This window comes from Hylaeus volcanicus, chromosome 4 (genome assembly GCF_026283585.1).
Source record: "Hylaeus volcanicus isolate JK05 chromosome 4, UHH_iyHylVolc1.0_haploid, whole genome shotgun sequence".
Classification (NCBI taxonomy): Eukaryota; Metazoa; Arthropoda; class Insecta; order Hymenoptera; family Colletidae; genus Hylaeus; species Hylaeus volcanicus.
In genome coordinates, this window is record NC_071979.1 from 30,106,594 (window position 1) to 30,133,231 (window position 26,638).

Consider the following 26,638-nt stretch of genomic DNA (forward strand, 5'->3'; position numbering starts at 1 on the left):
GTACGGGGTCTTCCAGTCATCGATCGCGGTTCTCTCTGAGGCGCAGCCACTTCGCCGGCAGTTTGGAAATAAATCAGTCACGTTGCGTACTCCGAAGCGAGGCAAGACACCCCGGCGACGAGGGTGGAAGACGACCGAGAGAAGGGAAGAAAGAAGTACGGGCGTACTTTCGAGCCTCTCGATTTTCCTGGTCTTTTTACGGTGTACCGCAACGACGAGTCGGTCGGGTATTTCGAAAACTCAAAGGGAATCTCAGACCGCGCCGACCTGCACGCCCTTTCAGACGTTTCTCAAACTCCGCGGTAAGTTCTGATTTACGATCGTCCATCGACCTTCTTGCCTCTTCTGCTGCCTACCACCGCACCTCGAATACAAATCTCGAGAAATGTATACCGAGGGTATATGCCCTTCGGAAGAATTATTTACCTTGCTCGGATATTACCTTGAACCTTCCGCCTTCGGTGTATGTTACGTTTAAAACAACTATTCACCCAAGAGAATCTTAACGCGAGATCGAAGCATTTAAAGAAGAAACGACAGAAGAAAAAGAAGAGAAAACGCCAAGATTCTTCCAGATTGGTATGCTTCTAATTTTTTCGAGTTTCTTTCTTGATTGCAACACCTCGTTCCATCAAGGAGAACCAAGTTCTTTCTACGAGAGATTCGAGAGGTGCTACGCTCGACCGACGATCCAGAGTCTCGCTAGGAACGGCAGATACTCACAAGCGTTTCCTTCTCGAAAACCAGCTCGGAATCAGTCGCCGTAAATACTCGCGTAGATTAAATCCCGCTGGGTGGTGGGTTCCCATTCGACACCCATCGACCGTAACGTGTGGTTAGATTTGCTTTCGCGTAACGTTCCTTTGCTTCAGGGGTGCGCAACTTAAATGTTCTCGCAAACCGAATCAATTGTAGTCGTAATTGAGCGGGCTTTCGTCAAAAACGTTGATTTTTCCAAGGAAAAATGAAATCGATGCATGATATTCGCTTCGTTTAAGATAGCTTGCAACAATCACAGACTCCGTTCGTATAGCGTGTTGCGCATCCCTGTTGCACCGGGTACCGGATTCGGAGTATGTATACAGAGTTCGCGAACAACTCTATGGTCATAAGATGCAGCTAGGGCCGGCCTGTAATTATTTCTTCGATAAATATTCTCTCTGTCGTCGTCGTCGGTTGGCCAGCTCGCTCGCTTGTTTCGCTTTTATTAAACTCGTGCTGTTTCGCCGTCTCTGTCGATTCACCCCACCCTCCCCCTTCCCCCAGCCGCAAGATTTTAATAAAAGCCGATATTAAAGGTATTAAGTGCGGAGCCGTCGCGAAACTCCCTGAGCACAAAGCCGCGATTTCTTTCGTTTAACTTTCTACCGTCGCTTCTCCGGTCGAGTCCTCGATCGAATTACGGCTGATCGATTCCGCGAAGGAACGCAACGAAACTATTTTAAGTAGGAGTATTCCGCAACAGCGTTGCCAATTTTTTTTTTTATTCGTGACGATCCAAGACGAGATCGACCCGCGCTGAAGCGACAGACCCATCGTATACTTCGCCGATCGCCAAGGAAGTTGCACCAGATGTATCCAGCTTTCCGGAGTCTATCAAAATATCATCAATCTTCCTCTGGGTAGACAATTTTAAAATAACCATCAGGCGCAGACGAAACAACGAGCTTCCGAACGCACAGCGGCCGTATCCACCCCTTTCCATACATATAGGCCGCTACTAGGGTGTAAGGGGAACGTCGATTCGAGGGCGAACAGGATATCCCGAAAAAAAGTTCGGACACTCTCTTCCTTCTTCTCAGACCCAAAATACGATCGAGAAATCGTAGCCACGGGTGGACGATAAAATCTGCTCCTTTTTGCCTATCCTCGGTCAAGGTACCTCTCCCTTGCTTGTAAATCTTCGCCTGATGTCTTACTTGCTTCGATTGCGCGTCGTTAATATCAGGTTTGAGAGACGCAAACCTTTCGTATACGCCAATACAAGAAAAAGCAACGAAATAAAATTCTCGAAATAATATTACGCGCGTGATCGCTTTCGTAAGATATGTTCGTTCTTGTAAACGCGAATTTACGTCTATTCCTGAAACGGACGTGTTCGGCCATGCCCACGGTTGCAGTGAAATGTTTAAGTAGATTACGCCGTGGTCGGTTCCCAAAGCATCGCAGGATTCGCAGGTACGATGGCAGAGTTTGGTACGTCAAAGTAGATGCGGGCATTCATAGTATAGTCGCTCAGAATTGGCGAGGCGTCCTAAGTGAAATTCGACCAAGTTTAATCGTTAATTGTCGGTACGTATGGAGTAGATCGGTGAACGATAAATATTACGATTTTTGCTCGAATATACCAAAATGTAACAAAAATCGAAGAGTAAAAATGATCTCGGCGTCGTCAGACGCTCGTAGTCGATAGCGGCGTTACTCGATGTACGAGTTATCATCGTTTGCATTACCTACGGCAGCGCGGATACGGTAAAGCGTTTTCAAGGGAACAATTCCACCCCTCGAAGATCAAGAGCCCCGTTAATTCCCCCATGAACATCCCGATTAGAAACTAAACGCCACGGTCTGTGTACACACTCGCTTCCCGTTAATGATTCGGTTACAAAGCCTGTCGGTGGATCCGCAGCTCAGACAGAACGCATGCTATCCACCTGCGCCCTCTTGGATCAACGGCTCTGCGCGTTCGACGTGCAACGAGAAGATCTTCCGATAGAAACCCACGGAGCTCCAACTAGACAGGCCGGATCACGAACGGACGCAGACACGAGTGGATGAAGAACGATCGGGAGCTCGAAGAATTTTGAACTCTTTTGAGGGGATTCCAAGACGAAAGACTGGAGAAAAACGGTCGAGCTGTACGGGTGCTATCGATCGGACGGACGGAAACAGTGATCAACGTTGAAGCGGATGCTGAAAGAACGACCGATGCTTGGATCCGGAAGAGATCAGAGGATGACCGAAGAAAAAAGGAGGAATTTCGGGACCGGAATCGGTCGGTTGAAGATGATCGTCGAAAACTGAGACGAACGGCTAAAGACCGGTGAAGAATTCTACGTTGTAGAAAAGATCGAGAAACGAGAAATCAAAGAAACCACGGAAGAGTCTCGGGGATCGGTTGAGGAGATGCGACGGGACCAGGATTCGAAATCCCGCAGCGCTCGATATCCCTTCGTTGATTCCAACGGTGTCTCTCCAATTTGCTCTGTCTACACATACATCCGTCGATGACTGTTCTCTCGCGCTTCGTTGCTGTTTGGAATCAAAGAACGCGAAAGGTTTGTTCTTGAATTTTTCTTTTTTTTCTTTGCTAAGACTAAATGAGTTTTATATACAAGTCTACCCTAACAGAAGTCTGTGTGAAAAAGTCCACTATATTCGAATACTCTCGTTCGTAATCTCGTCCTCTCCTTCTCCAGAAGATTCTCTTTTCCTATAAATTTCGCTCGTCTGTACGCGTCACGGTGTTTCGACCGCCCCCTCCCCGTACCTCCCTTTTCGGACCGTTCTATCTGAGAGCTGTCGTCATAAATTTTCATCGGCGTTCCGCGCGCACGCGAGTGTCAAGGCCAAATAATTTATTCCCTCGCCACCCTCGAGATCCATCCGGCTGTCCAGCCAGCCCGATGCTCGGCCAATTGTTATGCAGATTGAAGTAACACTAGCCGGCAGTTACCGTTGCAATTTCAGCGATACTTAGCTGGATGAAGTCGCCTGATTCGAGCCGACCCGTAAATAATGTCGTTTCCTGCTCTGCGAGCAACCCCCACCCTCCCAGTCCCGGGCTAGATAATACCGATTGGGCTGATCAGAGCTACGATCGATGTTGGAACGTCGACCGAACCCGTCGATTCGATTCGAAAAAAACTTTTAACGAGAAATTATCGTAATCGCGGTTGCTCAACCTAATATCAATTATTCCGAAACGATCGTTATCATGGAATTTGCTCTAACTAGTTAGCTATTCAAATTTTGCAAACAAACTTGCCGCAATGCGATCAGCGGTTGAATTGTCTTAAGCCTAGAGGACATCGTCGATGCGAGTCACGTTCCACCGCTAATTACCAGGATGCTTATTGTTAATCGGCACAAAGACACTCCGACATCAAGGACACGAGACACCATTATCGCGAACGTGTAATATCTGGCTAGCGTTAATTATCGTCGCGTTAGCGAATGTGCCAAAGCATATATCGATTTCCCCATCTACAATGTATCGTTACGAATCGACCATTCCTGACCAATTGACCGCATCTCGGTACAATGTAACGCGTAATTCGATTAATCGTTCTACTTTACTAAACGAATAACTCGGAAACGATTTGTTCGAAAGTAATACAAGTATCTCGCGATCGGGTTCAACGCCGTCGCCTGTCACCAGCGACTACCTCGAATTACAAAACGCCAAGGAATCGCGAAAAATCTTCTCCTTGTCGCCATGGTAGTGAGAAGAAGATACAAAAAAAGCAACCCGTCCGACGGTAAATGAGACGTTTATCTGGACTTCGGCCAGCTCTGCTTCCTCCGAAGTGTCGTTTTAAGGGACACGAAATAATCTCTGACCGCGGTTAGTCGGGGATCGAACGCTTTTTCTACGGAACGATCTCTGACCCGAAACTTGGCTGGTCTGTCCGCTCGCGTAATTCGCGTAATCCGACGAAAGTCGTCGTTAATCTTTGTCCTTTCTCGAATCTTTTCTCGTTCCTTCCCGAAACGAGATTCGATCGGGACGCATCGAGCTCTGCCTCGCTAGAGGGTTAATTTGACGGTTGCCAGCAGCTTTTAAACCGGTGGGATTAACCAAGAGCGACGAGCGCTAATAAAAGCGTGTCACGTCGCGATAGCCTAAACGCGAAACACATCCTTCTTGCCGGGTTGTAATTAGCGTTGCCTCGGTTCGACGTTAACGCCGGGTTGATCGATACAGTCAACCTGGTCTCGCGACTGGAACGTCTTGCAACGCACTCGCGCCATTTACATAATTACATCTAGCTCGCCTGGACGCTCGGAGACTACCCTTTTCCGTCGATCGATTTCGAAGAAACGAAAGCAATTCTAATTTCACTTAAGGCCGACAACGCTGTTCGCGACGTGGCAAATATTTGCCGACTATCGGCTGAATATTCCAACATCGATTAAGACCGATCGATCCTCGAGCTAGGGCGGTGGTTTAGAGTTAATAGACGACGAAAGAGTCATCGGAAAGCTGTTACAAGTTCCAGCTTGATTTAATAACGAAAATTTCAATTGGCCGAGAGTCGTTCGCATCGAAGCGTCGTCGGTTCTACTACAGTCTTCTACTAGGACCTTATTAGAGCGTCTCGTACCGAGACCTGGTCGTAACGTAACGTTACAGCGAATTTCGTGCTGTAGTTGTCAAGAAATCTCGCAAGCGAATGGCATCCGGTCGCACCATCCCGCGCGTCGTAGCTGTTCAACGAGCACCTTGTTGCATTCCGTGCACACGTAGGCGCACATCAAGGGGAAGGAAGGAACATTTCGGTATGCAAGGGGACGTTTAATTTAATTGCCGCCCGAAATTCCAACGAGGTCGGGATTACTCTCTGTCGTCGCACCGTCCTACCGGTTTTCGCACGTCATCATTTCAGCGACGCGATCCTTCGGATTGTTTCTATCCAGATGTAACTGCACCTAGGGTCGCGACTCGTCTACGCGAACGCGGAAAGTTTCTTCTTGCGAAAAGCTCGCGAGGACGAGAACGAGAACGAGAACTACGAGTATTTGCTCCGTCTTTTCCCACCACCCTGGGCTCTTCTCGATGCTCGTTTCTCGCGTTCGAGGATAACAGCATCGGCTTTACGCGGTATCACCGGAAAACGAGAATAGAATTTCAATTTCCTCGTTTCCTCTGTTTATCATCCTTCCTTGTTCTTAGGGTATCGCTAAACGCTGGCTTAGCGATTAACAACGCGTTACTTTTGAGGGACAAAAATATTCGCTTCCATTCGCTTAGCAGTTTCTGTTGTCGAATCATTCCCAGCTCGCTCGACGCGGGTACCATCGCCGAGGACCACCCCGATTACGAATCCCTCGACTGAAAATAGTTTCGCTGTAGGCTTCCCGGGGCAGTTGCGGTTCACTTGGGGGACATTACTGAAATTGGTATCCGTAATTGCGTCTGCGCATGGGTTGGGAATAATTGGATTCGCTTCGCTTGCAGGTAGGCCGAGTAAAAAGCGACAGGAATTTTTCTCGTCTGCTCGAAAAGGTAGAGAAATACCGACGTCGACGCTGGCGTTGCAAACGCACGTTTCCCTTGGCTTCCCGACGGACCCTTGTTCCAGAGAACGTTGCCGTGGCCCAGCGGCGGTAAGATCTAATTTACCAGGAGTTAAATAATTTAATGGCTCGTTTCCCTGCGGTCCTTGGCCGTAACACGCCTTTTGTTTATAGGTCAGCCTGTGCTGAAGTTTGAAGCTGGCGAAATTTTGATGCGTTTCTCGGCGCATGGTAAATCTCTTATTTTATTTCGTACCGAGTGGCTCCGGAACGAAAGGGAAAAAGAGTGCTGGAAAAATGAGGAACGAATCGTTAATTTTAAACGCGAGCTTTATACCGGTTTTACGGCAGCTGCCCTCCACCAGCCAAAGGAACTAGCCTTGTTTCCAGCTCCGGGTTTCCATCAACGTTTTCCCGCCTTTCTCACCGCCGAGGGCGAACAAGTTGTAGTTTATGTATATATTACGTATAATACGAGATAAACGTAATCCTTAATCTTTTCATCGGAACGCAACGATCGCAGTCTCGAGTTTAAAACGGTACACGTACAAATATTCGTAAATATTACGAGGTTGGAAAAAGTTACATCTTGCTAGTCTTATTTCAGTGGAAAGGGCTACCGACTTCCGTAAACAAATAATCAAATAAAATTTCCTGCTGCGAAAATTGAGGCATTCTTTAATCACCGACCCGTAATCCCAAAGAAATTAATCGAATGCACGAGCAGAGGCGCGACGACGAAGTCGTTAAAGAGCAATCTTAAGAAAATCCTGCATAATTCACGGTCGAGTGGCCAGCAGCCTCTTTGACGTCGCTAAATCCCCTCTCGTTTCCCGGGCAGCCCTCGGACCGGCCTTAATTTGTCTTGCAGAGCACGTTGCGAGCCTCAAACGCCACTTTTCCGCTCGAGCGGCTCGCTCCGAACGGTGTGCCAAGGAGACCCTAACCCGTCCAACGGAGAATCTCGAGAAGAATATCTGCTCCTTGAGAGCGATGGAGACAAAGTCGAGAGATTTTGTAAAAACGTGAACACGATTTTAACCTTAACCGCGACGAAAACACGCCGGTAGAGAGGAGAAGAGATCGCAGCGAACCTAAACAACTCTCGAAAAGGATTGTCGACGAAGAGGCGAAACCAACGGAACGATCTCTCGTTAAAGACGAAGAATCGAACGACAATGGGAAAAAGATCCTATCTTGCTCGAGAAATTTGGCCAACTTGCAAAAATAGAAAAGCAATCGTGTCGTAGTTGAACAGCTCGAAGAAAAGGTCGCGTTTGACTTGAAAAACTTTGATAGAAGTCGGAAGGAGGGAGCTCGACGCGAGACTCGAGAAACTCAGAAAATAGGCGATAACATCCAAACGATAAAATCGCGAAGAAAACCGGAATAACGATCTTAAAAAGTCGAGAGAACCTGAAAAGATGGAAGAGGAATCAGAGGAATCGCGTCGAAGAATCTCGGAACACGCGGTGCTCCAGGCTCGAGAAGTTGCCGGAGCATCCAAGGGACGGAGACTTCGCGTCGGATTCGAGAAGCCAAGAAGAACGATCGAAATCACAGGATGGAGAACAGTCCGGAGTTAAAGAGGGACGATTCAACGGAACTATCACGGGAAGGACGAGGAGCACGCGAGAAGACGATGGCAAAGGTGAGCCAGAAACAGGAAGGGAGAGAGCAAGTTATGAGGCTGTATTTATCCCGGCTTAACCTACGACCGACCTAGCTCAACCTTTCGAGACCTGCGAATCGCCTGGTTCGAGCCACAATCGTGGATAAGAGCAAGAGAGGTACGCGAAGCTGGCTGGTCGAATCACGGGGATGGAAGGGATGGAAACTCTGATTCCAGCGGAGGTGGCGCCATTCAAACTACCCCGGAACTAACCGTTCGTATAAATTTGTGGGGATCCGGTCGCGTTCGAGTGTAAGAGAGATATGGAGGCTGTAGCGCGATCAGCAGCCTGGACTCGTGTACGTTTTCCATCACCTAGCGCGTCGACTTTAGTCAAACTTGCGCCAACGAGACATCGGAGGGAGTAATTTGTTCGATCGGCCCTGGAAAGTCGAGAACGAGTTAAACAAATATATAAGAACGTATGTTGGACGAGAGCGCATTCGATGGGAACGCTAAACTCGTATTTCGCGGAAAGTCACAGGGGACGAATTCCAATTGGCGACCCACGTTCTCCTCGTAATTTGCCGCCAATTCCCCGTCCGATCGATCGCAATTATCAAGAAACATAATCTCATGGTCGCGCCGCGCGTCGAGCCTGCGGATAATAGCCACCTGGCAAGATTACGAGGATTTTAATAGCTCAGCATTGCGTTAATCCACTTAGTTGGAAGCGCGAGGGCAATAGTTAACGATCTTTGCCGCGATCCGTCTCCCTTGATTCGAGATAATCGGACACCCGCGTTTCCCCGATGCGACGTTTCCTGATTCAGTTTAATATTCTACGATAAAATAGTGTTCGTTGAATTACGTTTCATCGTACGTCGATTACCTCTGCAATTTGTCAAGGAAAAACGCTACTCGCAACCTCGGCTTGTCTTTGCAACCATTCCTCTCACAATCAGTCAACTGACAATCGTTGGCTTTTCAAAGATTATTAGTTTTGCAACATCGTGTAACGAAGGCTATTTACTTTCACATAGCGCCGTGACAAACACGTGTCACACATGGAAGCGAGAATGATTAGGGGGAGGGTCTACCGTGAAGCTTACGAAGCTTCGGCTTGCGCAACCAAGAGCACTTTACAAATATGTCGATTTTCTAATTTAAGTACCTGTTACTCACGAAGCATAAAGGAAAACATTTTTTTAATTTCAAAAGATGCCATGAAAATATGCGTTCCGTTTCAGAAAGGGAAAGGATTCCTCCGAGTAATTAATTTCGATCTCCGATAAGTTTAGATTCGCCGTTGGGGCCGCGAGAACATTGGCGCGGCTGTTTGGCTAATTTAGCTAAATTACTCGAAGCGAGACGGAGACCGGTGTCAATGTTCGTGCTCGTTGCCCGGCCACGCGATAACGACTTCGATATCGACGTTCTCGACTCGGCCACCCTTTCGGCCGATTCGGTTTTGTAGCGCGAAGGGGAGACTTTTCGCGTTCGACGCGATAGAATTAACAATCGAAGGGTCGACCATCGTCCGCCGCCGGCTCCAAAGCCCCATTTCGTTGCACCGATTCACCAAATGATCAACACGCGTATCCCCCTCCCCCGAAGCCTTTCCTCTGCGAGTTCTGTTTCCGATGGCGAGCTATTAACGGACAATAACGCCTAATTATATAAATGTTTCCAGAGCGCGCCATGGCGGAAAGCGAATTATTTACGCGATCTGTTGAAAACTGTTCACACGAAATCACTCCGCCTTTTACGAATTTGTTTCGGTTCAGTAGATGGAGTGTAACAACGAAAATTAATATCGCGTAGTTTAAAAAAATTCTAGATTTATAAATTGTCGTCTAATCGGTGATCGCGTCACAGGCTCCATGTTTCGACGAGATTTATAATGCTGTTTCATCCCGAACCGCTTCAACCTGAATAATAACGTAACTCACGTAACGTAATTCACGACGTCGGAAGATTACGCGTTAAATCTATTTTTATTTCCGATTCGCATCTATTTCCGCTCCGATTCCTCTCGACGTGTACGATGTCACGAATTCTGGCTTAGCACACGCACGATATTCGACGTCCACCGACCAAATGGAAAATTATGTGCACGGACGCGGATAAATGTCAGGGGAAAAGCTCCGCTACCGATCGGAACTGCTGACAAAGTCAGACGTAGGAGCTGCGCCGCCGCATCTGACACGAACAAGCTGCCTCTACTGACAGCTTCGCGGCCGTCCATGACCGGAATAATTCAATTGCCCCCTGGTGAAATTTTTTTCTACCCTTTTCCTCCATGGCATTTATATCCTCTTTGGCCACGACCGCCGTGGAAGAATCTTTCTAGAAAGTCAAGCGAGCGCGACGTTTTGTTGGAAAAATACGAGTACGCGATCGCGTCTGTCTCGACAGAAATCAATCGAACGACAGACTTTTCTATACCGATGCGTATCGATACGAAAACGTCGCGTTAACGTATCGGACAAGTTTCGATACCTAACGCGCGAGACTCTGGGCTTTCTTTTCTCTCAACTTGCAATTGATATCGTTAAAAGGGGCCAGGGATTGCGTAAAGTACGTTGTTTGCGGGCAAACGACGTCGCTCAGAGCTCGAGTCTGTCGCTCGGGGCTGTACGAGTAACCGGATAGAAGAAAAGGCCGCTTCAGATCCCTGGCAGGCTTTAAGCCAGATAAAATAGGAACACCCCCTCGCGCTTGGTCGTTCTATCCGTGCGTCTCATGACGGTTTTCTCCGACAAATTCGCTGTTGTCGCGGAACACGGCGACAAAGGAAACTGGGACGTTAATCAATTGTCCTCTGTATCGCTTTCGTCGTTACGAGATTCTCCTGCTCCATTGTTCCGTGCCGAAGAACCAATCTGCTTCGAAAACCGCCTCCCGAGCGATTCTAGAAACGTGTCCAATTACCAAAAGTGGTAATCGATCCTCGTCGATCACTAACGCGGGAGCTCCGCCCGATCTCAAAGGTCACGGGTCTTGCAGAGCTACGCGAAACTGCAGATGAACGTCGAGACGACGCAGTTTTTCTCCGACGAGGATCGCCCTGACCAACGTTCTCGCAAACGGCCGCCATTTAATCGCGAAGGAGACTCTCTTTGCGCAGCATCTTTTTTCATCTAGTCCAATTACCGGCTCCCTCCGGGATCCGTAATTACGGACGCTAGAACCTTGGAAAAATTCGGACTCATATTTTTACGTCCACCTTTTTAAACGTTACCGAGAATCGTGCGCGTCGACGGCGCTAAGTCCGAGCATTAATCGAAATACTCACCGATTGTATTCTCCTTGTTGCACGTTTCGAGAAGAACGAGAAACCTGCATCCAAGACTGGATCGCCACGGAAAGACCATCCAACGCCTAAACCCTTCGAGATACGCATCGGAACGGCAGCCTTTTTATCGAAAAAAGTTCCTCTAATTGCCAAAGAAGCGTTGTTGTCGGTGAACCGATGGACTGTCCAATTGGCCCTGAGAGAAGGATCTCCCCTAGTTGGATTTTCGTTTTGCTCGATGTAAGACCTCGTGATCTAACATCGAACTGCCCTTCGTCTTATTCGCGAGTCGTGGTCAGAAGAAATAAAGAGTAGAGCAGAGAAATTACTAAAATTACGACCCCTTAATAGCCATGAATTTTTACGCATTTTTTACGGAAAGACTGGCGTACTGAATATCGTGTAACGTGCGATTTTTCGGATAAAATATGGTTCGAAAGCGAATCGAGCTAACGTCGGCGAAGGGGTGGTACCTCCAATTTCCAGCTTTCGGTGAAACAAATGGCTTTCCGCTTTTTCTCCTTTCTCGCCTTCTCGCCTTCTCGCTGGATGCGAGTATCGAGTTTAGCGTCTCGAACGAATGAATAATTCATTTCATTCTCCGGGATTACGCGGCAGTGCTGCGGCGTGTCGGGGCCGACAGCGTGGATGGTAACCGAGCCACGTGTCACGAATACGCTTTTAATTGCCACGTCCTCGCCCAGAATTCTACGAATTTTCGCTACTGTACGAACACATCGGAGGATCGGGTCGCGTAACCGTGGAAATTCTGCAACGCCAAATGGTAACAATGAAACCGCAACCCAAACTTGGAATAATCGCTTTCCGATCGCGTATACGATTTGTTTTCCAAGGTTTATATTGATCGTTTTCCTTAAACCTTCCGCGTGCTCTACGATCACGTGCTAACGACGAGTACAGGACCCAGGGATGCAGCTCACGAATCATACAAGGAAATCGGAGAACCTCACGCGTCTCGAAAGCCACTCTTTCGCGCCATTAAAGTCACGCCTCTCGTTCCGAGAGAGAAAAGACGAAAGAGAGAGAGAGAGCTCGCGCGCGAGCAGCTCCAACGAATTGGTTCGAGAGGCTCTTCGGGAAAGTGCAGAAATCAATAGTCCCCTCGCGAGCGCGGGACAGGTTGGCACGCGACAAATTGTACACGAATTCTGAACAATGGGTATTGATTGCCAGGAAGAAATTGGCGAGCGTCAAGCATTCCGCCGGAAAACAGGCTGTAATCGAGCGGGATGAATGCGGATCGTTTCGTGTCTATCGAAAGTTTTTCATCGATCCGATTTGGTTAATCCGTCCGACCATAATTTACCTTTTCCACTTAGAGTCGTATCAGATCGCGCGGCCTCGTCGCCTGTACGCGACAAAATTTCTATCTATATAAATTACGAGTTTGCGTACAATGAAAATTCACCGAACAGAATTTAAATAGCAGCTAAGTATGATCTATGTATATAATACTCTGCTCGTAAATTCGAGAGAAATTTATTCGAGCAACGGCTAACTCTGATTCCGACCAGTCTCATCCGAAATATTGATCCGAGCCTCGTCTCGAACCGCTTCAAAGAAATCGTCGCAAAACTCGAGGATCCACTTCCCAGGGAGCCCTTTGTTCCCTCATCGTTTCCCAAAAAATACACCAAGAGGATCCCAAGAGGCGGATTATTTTTCCCTCGGCCGTCAAGGGTTTCAAACGTTGATCGATCTTTACGCGATTCGCCGTCAACAACTAGAGTAACGCGAGCCGTCGTTGAACGCGTTGCCTGACAATTATATCATAAAAAATGATGCCTTTTTCGATGCTCGTCTCGCTCGGATCGTTGTTCTTTCATTTCGGGTGCATCGATCCGAGTAGTAGTTTAGGATTCTCCTTTTCGGGATAACGAAGTACGTAACAGTTTAACGAGGTAAAACGACTTGTGATCTTCGTATCTTCCCAACGGTTCGATTCAAAGGTGTCGGATTCCTCCTTCAACGAGCACTCGACGATAAATAAATGAGGAAAACGAAGGGAACAGTAGACTGTAAAAACGACCGCACCGCAAACGCCCGAGTTCGATACACGCTCTTTTCCACTCGAATATATTTGTTCTTCGGCTATTTTTACGGTCTCCATTCCCCTTTGTTCGCTCGTTTTTGCTTTATTTCGATCGCTGTAATTATCTCGACAGAGGGTTGGGGTGGATGATGGCAAACACAGAGGCCGGATGGGGATCGAGCGATGATTTAAAATGGGAAATTCAAACACAGCCGACCGGGAAGAGCCTATAACGTTTGAAACAATTTTCATTAAGCCAATTCGAATACATACGAGTACATCGAGGCTAACGATCAAATGAACGAAACGCGGAATTATTCAGAGCCGCGAGATGAAATATATGAAACAGGAAATGAAATTCCCATCGCAAGTCTCCGTATATCTTCTCCCGAATACATCGTTTGCCAATGATCGACCATCGACGAGTCTTGAATACAATTATTCCCCAGCTTTGTTTTCGTTATCGAGCGCGATAAAATCGACCACGACAACAATAACCTGACCATTCCTTTACGTCGAATGAGCAGAAACCGCAGCAAAGTAACGATCCCCGTTTCTCGCGGTCAGTTTCATTTCGCGTGCGTTCGACAAGCCAAACTCCCGGCCGACGCGCACCAGGTGGTCCCAGTTGTTTCCCGGCGAGCGATAAACAACGGAACTTTGTAATTCGACCACCAAGGCGGAGTTCGTGATACGCGATCTAACGAACGAAAGATCGACCGGAAACGACCACGGTGAACGGAAAGGAAAAAAAATGCAGAAACATGGGGTGTTGAACGGTCGAGAACAGACGGCGGCTGTCCAACTTCCCCCGATGGACTATTATTTTCGCGTAAACTCGCGGCGTTCGTCGAGCTGTCGAAGATTCCGTATTCCAGACACGAATTCTCACGCTGTTCGGCGAAAACTTGGAGCCGGTTGAAAGGGGACGCGAATCAGCGATAAGAACGATACCGTGGAAGGGTGATTTCATTTAACACGTTCACACAAGAGCGTAACGCGTTGATTCTTGCCACATATCAATGTCGATTATTTTTCATCGCATGTCCGTGTAAACAAAGGATATTTGTGACAATAAATAACTTAATCAGGAGCATTTACAAGCTGATTATAGCATATTTTCCGTGAGTTATTCATGGAACATCAGGCGTTCTTTCTTATCGTTAATCTCGGAATCGAGCGAAAACGAACAATCGGATTTATTCGTCCCTGCGCTATTATCGTTCTATTGTTGACTTTGTTTCAATTTTCAAGACTTCTGCTGGCAACGGCAAAGGCTCGTAAATAAAAGAAATGCGAAGGGTCGGCCGAGTTCGACCTTCTCTTTATTGTACGATCTTCGATTAAAGAAGCCCGAGAGTCCAGCCCTCGCTGGCCCCGGCCAGGGTAAATTTATTTGTCAGTTAAAGGCACCAAAACGGACCAATTACCGCGGGAACGCGTCGATTGGCTTACCTACACCAATCCCGTTCACCCTGCGAAAATATCATGGAATCGACGTTCTCTCGCCGTCGAACGTTTCTCTTCGTAGCAGACGAGGCAAACGTCGCTACAGCCCGAATCGCAACGTCCATCATCCGTTACAATTCCAATTTGGCAGACGTTTATTACATCGATAGCTGGTTCTAAGTTTTCATGTAAGATCGTACGTGGTCTCGTTATACCTTTCCCACTTTTCGGATTGATCCAATGTTACGTGCCACCTATACTCCAAGGTTTACGATCGAGACGAATATTCGTGTAGCCCTAAAATATCGCACTCTTTCCAACATCTTCGCTTCCATTCCATTTCTTGGTCGCACAACCGATGCGATGGAACGGTAAATTCGCCAAGCTCTGTGATTAATTGAATCTCGAAAGTAACGTCTGATACCTCGGTAGGAGGTACTCAACGATCCCCACGTTCCAGCCAAGGGGTGAATATTCCAAGGTTTCATTAATTGACCGAGATCTGCGTGTAGATTAAATTGGCTCGCGCCGGAGAACTCTGCGAGAAAGTGAATTGCAAATCTCGTAAACCCTCGTCGGCGGAGGGGAATCAGTGTCCCGGGATTGAAATTATCTTTCTTCGGGCGCGCGACAAGCCTAGGAACTCGTCGGATTTTCTCTTATCTACGAAAATGCATTCTCCATTCGGCCGCGCCAGGAAGAAGCTAGCAGTTAGTTCGGAACGTTCCAAAGCTCCTAGGAAAAAGTTCGCTCCGCGATCATAATTTTATACAATTATACGTTACGAATCCTTCTCCGATTTTTCTACCAAAACGAGCAAGGAAATATTGTTTCGCTAACGAAACCGCTCGTCAAGCGAACGAGTAAATTATCGCGCGAGTAAAATTAAACTTTCACGGTGGAGCAGGCACCGAGCATCCCCATTTCCTCGTCCCTGTCCCCTTCGTGATTAGTCACTCGGATCGATCGTAAATTCATTAGAGGGGATTAGGTTCGGGACGTGGGGCATGCTGGCATGTCTGTACGGCAAACTCGAGGCGGTCAATGTTCTGCAACACTTGACACCCGTTAATTATGCGCGTCTGCGATGCCGACACGCGGAATCTTCGCGATTCGAGGTCAATCGGAGCGATGCAACCGCGAGGGAACCCTTTGCCGCGACTCCGTTTCACGAACAACGGATCGATTCCAGGAGAAACTAATCCGCGCTTCATCCGGTGAAACGTTCTTCGAGTCAATTACAGTTACGTTACAATAAGAATTCTGCTTGCAAAGCTCGGTAATCCTTGGCAATCCTTGGAACGGAAGAAACAATTTGGACGGAAACAGAGAAAGGGACCAAGTTTTCCTGGAGAAAGAAAACACCGGAAAGCACAAGTTTTAACTTGGTTACGTAGCGGTACGGTACTCGAACATTACCAATCTCGAAGGTAGCAAAATAAGTTATTACGAGTTCCCTTCGTATCGTTATCTCGGTATTTGCTACACCAAGTATTTCAGGTCAAGTACGAATCTTAAAAGTCGCTCGTTTCTGTTCTCGAACAACTTTCGAGGATGACGTACGTTTCATTCGACGTCACTAGTTTTTCGTTGGTTGTAAATGAGATTGATCCAACAGATATCTACCAACAGATACACAACGCAACGTTACACGTTTCGAAGCGAATAAACAGCTACCATCGAACAATGACGCAGGAAGACGGACAGAGGGTGTACCGCAAAGTAAGCGGATGAAAAAAAAACGAGGCAGGAAGCTCGGTATTTCCTGTCTGCCGTTGAGGCTGGAAAGGGGTGTATCATTGAAAAGCAATAACAATCGGGTGCAACGGAAGCGGACTTGACGTCAACAAGCGCGCAATTTGGTTGACGATGCGAAATTGGTTCGACGAGAGCGCTCGCATTCTCCAACGCTGTATTTATCTCACCTCCGTTCGACTCCGCTCCGCGGCGGTTTCGAATCCTCGAATTAACTTTTATTCGATCGTATCGCGATCGGTCGCGCCATGTCCAGGTTGTCGTTTGGAACAGTGTCTCTCAAACTTTGGAAATCGCGAAACCCTTGGCTAACCCTTCTCGCCGAAAGCTAAGGAATCGGGTGTTGAACGATATAAATTATTTTACAAACTCTCCGATGGAGTGATTCTATTTTCATTCTCGTATTTTGTCCGCACACTCGCCAACCTCCGTTTCTCCCAGAACCCTCGAATCGCCATACATTCAAGTCTGGATCCACTTCGAAAATTGAACCTCATCGTTCAATTTCGCATTATTATGCTTTTCGATTTCACCGTTCTCCTTCCTTCGAGCATCTTTCGAGCAGCAGCTTTGCATGCTGTTCGCCATACCTTTAGCGTTTCTCGTCCTTCGTTTTCATCGTTCCCAGACGCGGCACTTGTTTTTCTTTTCCTCGCATTTCGTTTCTACGTTGCAAATAGAAATGCCACCTCGGAAAGCATGCCGCGTATCGGAGAATTTCAATTTATCTCTTGGTTTTTAAGTCACGCCTCGCGCGCTGCTGGTTGCGTTCGCGTACCGTGGACTCGTGAATTCGGAATTTTATGGGCGACGCGGTATCGATTCGCCGTGGCGCGCTGCTACGAAAAGAACAGAGGATGTAATTCGAGTATTTAACGCGTTTGGAACAAAATTCATTCAAGTAATCGTTTTAATAAAATTCCGACAAGCTACTACTTCCGAGACGATCCTATCGAATGTAAAACTGTGATAACAATTGCCTCAACTCAGACCCAAAAAACCTGTTAACGTCGTTAACCGAGTTCATAGTCGTCCTTAGACGTTGTTCTACGATGATTCGTGAAATTCCAGTTCGAAGGGCTACGCGGAACGTTGTGCGCGAGAAATCTCGAGGATCTTCGGGAAATTGCAGCCCGCTGGATTATACGGAGTCCGAGATAAGGAAGTGAAATTAAACGGCAGACGCTGTGTCTACTTCCTACGGGATTTCGAGATGCACCGCGGGGCCTTCGCCTGAACTCGTTTCGCCCCCCGTGCTATATCCGCTCTTCTCTTCCCAATTTCTTTCCACCGTCTCCGCGAATCCCCGTTTCCCGGCAGTCTCTTGACTCCGTGGAAGTTGTCTCGAGTTGGTAATAAGGCGCTACCGGCTCGTTTGCCTTTTCTTGCCGCTTTCTTATTTTAACTTCTCCCAGCTGCCTGCCGTGACGCCGCTCGAAATTGCTCCTGGAACGAGGAAAGCTAGCTGCAAAACGAACAGAACCCCGTCTCGTGGTTATCGAGACTTTCGGTTCGCGGCAGTTACGTGGCCCGCTCCTGACGTTTGAATATATCGCGGCGAATCTAGGTTGCGAACAACCAACGAGGACACGAATCGACATGAAGATCTTAGCGAAATTCCGAGCTAGAAATTTTTACTTAAATTCCCAGCTTCCGAAACTACTCCGTGCACTCGTACATGGAAAGGCGTCCCCTCCTCTCAGATTAGCGACTAGCGTCGAAAGGTTTGCAGCCACAAAAATAGCGTTTCGTTTTTAATCGGTATCCGATCGGGCTCGCGAAATTAAATTCCCCTGATTCGCCGAACGCGGTAGAATCAAGTTATCCGTTGCGATAAGGACGAGAATGGACTTCAGCGCGATTCCGAGGTTCGCTAGGCGTCCGAGGCCAGAAGAGAAAGCGAAGAAATCGGAAAGGACGGAGGAGAGGCAACCGGAGGGAAAAAGAAACGAAGGGAAAATTCCGAGGGTACGTTCCTCTCGACGGTGCGCACGGGCAAATATTTTCGTGGATGGCGTCGAAGAGAGGGAAGGAGCGAACGCGACGGAGTGAAAAGTAAAAGGGAGAAAGGCTGCAGTCTGAGCCAATCAGTGTCCGCTCGAACCTTTCCGGCCAGCCGGCGCGTCGCTGGAAACGACGAGAAGAGAACGACGGTAGAAATAACATAATAAGGAATAATTTTATTTGCGTCTATATATCGTTACGCTCGAATACCGGCATACACAGACGCGTCTAAATTTATTTCGCGCAACAAAATTTCGCTCCTCGACGGTGCATCGATTGCGTCCTTTATCGAGTACAGAGGGTTCATTTTTGAAATGGGAACGGCAAAATTACGCAGGAGGATACATAACGACAGTGGAACTCGAACGAGAAGCGAAGGGGTTGAGAAAATAATGCGGCACTCGCGAGAACGAGTACGCTATTTCCGGTTGACGGGCCCATTAACACCCCTCGGGGAGGAAGGTCGCGAACAGAGGGACAGGAAGACGGTAAAAGCGACGAAATGCGAAATTAACTGCGAACTCTTCGTTTTTGTCGGGCCGTAAGGTGGAAGTAAGAGTCGGAATTGCAGCCGGACGGTCGTCGAGGAACGCGGGGGTGGATCATGAGGGAGAGGTGACGGAGAAAAGTCACTCTGAAAGTCAAATAAAGTTTTCAATTCTTAAACACTTTATTGCGCCGGGCATTTAAATTTGAATATCATTCGATTACGGTAGCACAGCGCCGCGCGCCGCGCGCCGGGGCCGCGAACACCGCATTCAAATTTATTCTCTCGTCGTCCGACTTTCCTCCGATGAATCGCCACATTTTTTTTTCTTCCAGCTCGGGACACCGAATTCTGACCGACTCTCAAGATCGAGGAACGAGTGTGATCTAAACGTTACGGTACAGTTGGAAATTGGACGAAATCGTTACACGCTCGATCACATCAACTAAAAATTTATTTCGAAAATACTGGTGAAGGGCGATTTCCTGTGATTTTTCATTTCAATCCGATCGCGTCGGTGGTTAGTTGGAAGGACTGACTGCTCGTGAAACGTCGAGCACGAGCATGAAAGGGCGCCGTTTGCGAGACGGCTTATCTTATTTTTAAAAATTTCATTTCGCCGGCAAAAATATTCCGTTTGTACTGCGGATGAAACGTAAGTTCACACTGGCGGTTCGACGGACGAAAAACGGTGAAACGGGGCGTCACGCGATGAAAACGGATTAAAAACAGTCCACGGGACGCTTTTGGGCAATCTCTTTCGAGAGTGGACGCCTCGGCTCGAGTTTTTCTCGCCGCATTACGCTGATCCTGTTAAAAACTTGGCGCAGTGCTTGGACGGCCGAACATTTGAAATGCAAATGCAACGTTGGGTAATGCGCGACGTCTTTGTACGAAAGAATTTTCTGATCTTCGCGAAGATATTAGCTCATTTAGGAACTCTGTTCGTCCTTAGAAAAACTGGCGATCCTCGCTAGAGCTTTTAGAGTACCGTGGAATTAAGAGCTGTTCGTTATTTGGAAAGTGGGTGCTTCGCGGTTAATTTTGAAAAGTTGTTACGAATTCGTTCAACCTTCCGCGCGAATCTCTCTTGCTTAATTAACCAGTTCGTTTTCATCATTCACTCGTTCGTCGTCAGAGCTTTTCATCCGCTCGTGTTGCAAAAGAATAACGAAAAACGATTTGTTTCTACTTGGCGATGATAACGGTATTTTATAACCGCAAATTCATCTCGGAAGAAACGCGTCGAACATCGAAACATTCGTAGCGTCCGTAGATCTCCCAATTTCCGAGCATCAATTTCTCCGTACGGAGACTTGATACGAGCGGTCCTCGAGCAAAGGAAAGTACCGTGCCAAAGCGTGCAGAACGATTCGACTAACAAGCTCGTGTCCGTGGAACAACGTGGCAACCAGGAGAAAGAAGGTAAGGCGGTGGAAAGGACTTGCGAAACAGTCCGCGGCCATTTTTTGGGGAAATCCAATTTGGCAGGCTAGTGGCTGGCGACTGGCGGCTGGCGGCTGGGCACCGTGAGCATTTTGTATGCAGTTCGCAAACGTCTGGGGAAGAAAGAGGCGGAGGTTGGTGGGCAGAAATGCGGGGCAAACCGGGTACGAAGAGAGAACGGAGTTTGAAAAGAGTCGGAGAAAATGCGAAAGACGTGGAACCGCGAGAACGAGAACAGAGACGAAGGAGACGAGGGTGAAAGAGAGCGAGAGCAGAGGTCGTCGCGCGAAATAGAAGAAAATCAGAACTGGTGGGGTTCTTCAAACGCGTAATTGAAAATTTCGTTATGGAACGGCTGAGTCTATTTATATAGCGTTCCGAGGATTATTTTCGTTGAATTCTAGCGGCGTGGCTGCATTTCCTGGGACACCTTACGTAACGACGAAAATTGCGTTAGTCGTCGCTCGTTTGCATTTCAACGAAATTGCCCGGACATCTGTGCCGGAACAACGGGAAAATCCAGTAATTTTTTTTCCTCGACTGCGAGCTCTTTCTGCGGCCACCGAATGGTTCGTTAACAACGCGGTGTTGCGACCATTCGACCGTTCGACCCTCGGCACGATGGACGTTCGGAAACGGCGGAGGAAAGAGGTTTCGATGCCGTACGCAGGTACAAGTTTGATGGGACGTAGTTCTATTTGTCGTTAAATAGACCATTCACCGTTGAAGAGTGTTTAATTTGCTACACCATCGCAAATCGATCCAGAGGCTCGGAATATTTAGTTGTAACGTGAAATAATTACCACGGTGGACTCGTACAGCTTGATTACGGCTGAATGGCGAAAAGCGGAGATCAGATCAACGGAGGATGCGTAGGACTGAGATTGAAAGGGCGCACCCTCGTGCTGTGCTTGACGGAAGAAAGAAGCTACCCGGAGAATAATCGAAACACGGCATAGGACATTCTATTCGCTCGATGTTTGCTCGATTCTTTGTTCCCTTCCGCCCTTGTTGCTGTTCGCTCCCGTTCCCAATCTTTCGTCTTGTCGCGGAGTTTGCACGAAGGGACGAAAGAAGACACTCTTTGGAGCCGAGTTCTCGTCGAAGCTCTTGGGACGAGGTTCGCGTAACCCACGCCCCCCTTTCGTCAACGCGAAACCCCTTACAAAGGATCCGAATTCGAGAGCAAACAAGGAAGACGCGTTCAATTTTGCGATTGCTACGATCTTTACCGCTATATTATTCGCGGCGATCGCAAAGCATCGATTCATTTACCGTCTAAATCTCGTTTTTCGATATATCGCGAGGTCGATAAACTAGGATAATACAACCATCGCGGTTCGACCTGTAAAAGCAAACACGCGAGCGCGCCCGAAAATGTTGGCGCGCGCATACCTTTCTCTTTACGCGAGACCAGCTCTTTTTCCCGTGGTACGGAGGACGAAATCTCGTATTTTTTCCATCGGCGGAAGCTCGCTCTCGGCTGTTCCAATTGGAACTTCCATTACTACTAGGTCGAGGAGAACAAGGCGGAGCGGAAAAAGTCGCGAGAGAAAAAAGGAATGAGTGTACAGAGAACTGGAACAGGATGTACATTCTCGCGATAGAGAACGCCATTCGAGGATGTCTTGTTATGTATCCCCTTGCAGGAGCGATGTCCGCGTCTAACCGTCGAGTTTTGTCGCCTCGAAAATTGTTCCTTTGCTCTTATCTTGTTTCCAAAGTAGTTGAGCGACGAGTCGCGTTTACCGCCTCGAATCTGCCACGTAGCACGGTGTACGCAAACTTTAACATTACCTTTCGCTCGAAATATTTCATTTCGTAAAATAGTAATTTGTATTTCTCCGCGAATTAACCCTCATTTTCAAATCGGTTTGCAAATGTTCGCGTACCCTTTGCACTCTTCCACGTTCGCACCGAAAATCCCATTGCCGGGGTTGACCACTCCCTGTTCGACATCGATCAAAATAATGTCAACCGAGGTTCCACCCGGAAGCGTCAATTTTCCGGATCACCAACTGAACTCGTTACATCGAAGATCGATCGGAGGAGGAAGAGAGGTTGATCGACATTGCGAAACACACCGCGGTACACGCGGATAGCTCGGGGTGCGAACAACAGTCGGAAACCAGATGGAAACCCGAACAAGTAGGGCCGAGAGTAGCTACGGTGCTTTTATCAGCAATATCGCAGGGATCGATAAGCATAAAATTCATAACAACGTTGCCCCGTAGGATATTTCACCCCTGTCGTGCGTACCGATATCGTTCAGCGTTCCTTTCGCCTTTAGCGTGCTTCGCTTTCTATTCGATCCGTTTTATTTTCCTTCCCTTTTCCGCGATATTACCCGTTACGATTCGTAACGCGCCTGTTGTTCCATCCGCGAATTATTTTTCGATAATATTAAATACAAAACGTCACAATTTCTATTCGGTGGTTGGTCCATGTTTTTCCACGTGCACCATCACGAAACCCAGCGGTATTCGAATCCTTCGAAACGGTTCGTTTTTCTTCAGTCACCTCTGACACAGTCGCGTAGTTTTCTAATCCTTCGAATGGCTCTCGTTTTTTTTGAGGACCACCGCTAACACCGCCATCGAGCAGAATTGAAATGCTCCGTATTCTTTCGGGGAGCGATAAACGCGGCATTCGAATCCCCTCGAAAGTCGTGCGTTCTTGTTCGACCGCTATCGACATTTCCAAACGGAATTCAAATCCCCTGGCAAGGGAGGGTAAAAGGCTCGAACGCGCGGATTATAGGACCAAGTAGCCTTTCGTGTATCGAAACTGTACCGCTATAGATACGTCTTAACAGGTGTGGTTACACGTGTCGTTACACAAGTTACTCGAAGCTAAAATTGTTCCTTCCGAAAGCTCGCGCTTATGGTCTGGTCGCTGTAGGACCTCTTCGACGAGGTCGTCGTCGTTCAAAGAGAGAGGAAAAGAAGAGGAGAGTGGACGAGTCGTACTTAAGTGGAGTCTAGAAGAGACGCGGATACCTAACCTGAACTTATTATACATAAACGAGACCCTCTTAACCGTGTACTCGACCCACTGAGCGGCGACGACGACGACGACGATAAGGTCCAGAAACAGAGAGGAACGCGTCACGGAGAACAACGAAGCTTTCCCAAGAATAGATCGTTCGGTGAAACGAAATCGGAATCGAAGGCAAAAATATCCTTCGCGATACGCGTTCACCGGTTCAAATATTATTGTCCCTTGTCGTCTCAAAGTCTCTCTCGCACGCTTCTCTTTTACGAGAAAATTATGTTAATTATTTTATCACGCGCCGAGATAAGCCACATCGGTCGAAGCGTCCGTTCACGGAAAATCACGAAGCGTAGTCCCGCAGCAAATCCTCGAGCCACGATACAAGCGGTACCGATTCCTTTTCTCTCGAGGGACCAGCAACTAAAGAGAAGAAGAGACGTCGACGAGAAAGTAATTGCTCCTCTCGCACCGATTACATCGAAATTAAAGGAATCCCAAGACGGTCCGATCGACGTCGGCCTCGAAGGCTGGGTTCTCAGCTATTGAAAGGACCCATCCGGTGATAGCGAACCGTTGTCGGTAGTAAGGGTTGACTGTTCTCTCTCGCGTTAGAATCTGGTCCGAGCGTCTCGAGGGACGTCTAGGTTTCCAGCAAAGGGGACGTTGGACCATAGTCTCGGGTAACGAGAAACGTGGGTTTCCGACGGCGTTCTAGTTAAGAGATAATGCTTAATCGATACTGGAAAGGAGGGGCGGCATTATCGTCGGCGGACTCGCGCGGCAGACAGAGAACCCGAGAGAATAGAAGACGGCGTGGCGCGGCGCGGCGGTGTGTTGCATCCTCTGATGCATGTAACCAATTTCAAACCGCACGCGCCATAACCGTATCTGTACGCAGCCAACTATGGTACAACCCGTGCATCGCGTCTATGTATTAATCCTCGAGGTGGTCTGTGTCGTCTCTTCGCCCTCCAACCTCCGATCCAGTTCCTGGGCGCGTCGTAACTTTACATCAACAAGCGCACATCGGTGCGGCTCCCTGCACACGGTTTACGTTACGAGCTACACGCACAGTCTTTCCCGCGATTTTGCGGCCCCGGCTAACCCGCGTTCCGTTCATCTTACTCGGTTGGAGAATCGCCGCGAATGTTGGTTTACGTTAATCTATCGCGAACCTACGGGAACTTGTTGTTTTCGGTTGAGTACGCGAGCGCGCGAATGCGTTAGTGTCTCGATCTCGAATCTTCGAACGTTCAACGCTTTTGCCCTCTGGCAAACACGGAGAACACGTTTTAATCTTCTCCGCATTCGACGAGACGTGTTGCTAACCGTAGTCGCGAATAGGACGCAGGAGATATTCGTTGCATCGATGACCTATATACATTCGAGGGTGGATACGAGGAAATGAAAGAAGAATACGGGAAATGGAAAAATCTACGAGAGAAATGTGTTTCGCCTCCTCTTTCTCGACCCTGGTACACCTCCAGCGGAATATCGGTGTTGGTACAAGACACGAAGGATTAGGGGAAGAACGACGCCGCGGACACCGTCGGCTATGGTTCCTAAATGCTGTGGGTCTTGGATACACCAACTTTGGAAGTAGCTCGTAACCGTGCGAATAACGTGTCGTTCGCACGGCAGGGAAGGTTGCGGAAGGTGGTCGAGGGTATAACGGAGAGTGGAACACCGCTACGAGCGAAACCATTGGTTTATAATTCCTGCGGAGTCGAAGCTACCGGTTGTCTGTATTTTCGTCTCGTTCCGCGTTGACTGCATTCCTCTCGCAAAATTGTCTCCGTATCGAATAAACTTTTGTTTGCCGGATTCCTGTTTCCGTATCTGCTTATATTTTTGATTACTTTTCATTTCTTCTTACAGAGTCTTTTCTCTTCTCTTTCAAGCTCCCGTCGTTTCACTCGTCCTCTCGACTAGTCGAATTTAAATTTCACAGATTCCGCTTGCCAGCTCCACCGCTTCAACGACTTTCTTAATGGCCCTCCGTGGAACCGGCCGCGCCGTCTCACGCGTGCTTCTTCTACTCCCTGACTCCACGATAGTTTGACGACGAGACTGTATCCCACGGATAGCCAACTCTGTATGTTAACTAGACGACTTACGGCGAGATAACTTTGAATTAGCCCACGATTAGGGAACGGGGTACCCCATGGATTGTCTGCACCGATTAACCGATTCGACCCAAGGTACAACGAATACCGTTGTTCCAACGAGTCATCCAACGCCCTTCGATCTACGACGATCCAACGCCCCGGTAATAAAACGTTTTCTTCGAGAAAACAACCACTTCCTTTCACGAAGATTTACATCTAACCGAGTATTCCATTTTACGCGGCCACCTTAGGCAACTAATCGATACCTAACCACCCTTCGCTGTTTCGCGAAATCACTAGCGAATCGTCGAAAAATTATATGAAACCGTCGCTATAAATTCGCAGCGCACTTTTCGCTCGCAAACGTGACCGAAATTGCGAGCAAGTTGTTCGTGCTACCACGTACTCACCTAGCGTTTCCGGTCTCGCTCTTTGCGTCGTTCTACCTTTTATTAGATAAGTTCCCTTATAAACGACGAGTCGTCGTCGTTTTCGACTGGATATTTATTATGATTCCGCAGCTATCCTCTAGGCAGCGTGCACTAGTGCCGCTCCAGAATGCAACAGAGCGCGCGACGCACGAGAGCTCGCGAGCTCGAAACCTGCAGACCCGACTCATGTTTTCATCTTTCATTTTACAACGAATATTCTCTCTCGTTAATTTAAAGTAACGTCCGACGTATGTAACTCGCTTATAGAAAAATCACACTACGAAACGTCTTATTTACTTCGAGTAACGCACAAAATATCGAAATTCGCGTTAAATAATATTTCCCAGAAGACCGGCTTTGATTTGAAGAGGCGTAAAAAAATTTCAAAATTCGGTCGGTGAAACTCAAGAAATCGCAACCCGAAAACGAAACGAACCAGCGATCTTCTTCCAGAGGATCGGCCTAGATTCCCAACGAATCTCGAAACTTGCCAACATTTAATTAATTCCGCCAATTTTTAACGCTTCGAAAATATTGCGCTACTCCGTTCGATCATAGAAATTCCAGAGAGAATACAGACGGTAGCTCGGCGTCTACGTTAAAAATACAAAAGGAGGCAAGAGTAGAAGCAGGCAGCTTTACCGGTGCAGCGTTTAATTGGCAAACTGAAGCAAGATCATCAAAGACGAACGTCGAGGTATCGCGGAAAAGAGCACCTTTAAAGGGTTACCGGTGCATTAACTACCTTTGGAACTTATCTC

General features: G+C 47.9%; 1 protein-coding gene and 1 long non-coding RNA gene across 2 annotated transcripts in view; one reads left to right on the plus strand and one right to left on the minus strand.

The window, feature by feature from the left end:
- Positions 1–26,638, minus strand: part of LOC128875630 (uncharacterized) — a 101,923-nt gene that overhangs the window by 56,008 nt on the left and 19,277 nt on the right. The gene's annotated exons all lie outside the window — the stretch shown is intronic.
- LOC128875645 (uncharacterized) lies at positions 2,243–6,864 on the plus strand. Its single transcript, XR_008456858.1, has 3 exons — positions 2,243–3,278; positions 6,182–6,330; positions 6,415–6,864. It is a non-coding gene; the product is annotated as an uncharacterized LOC128875645 (long non-coding RNA).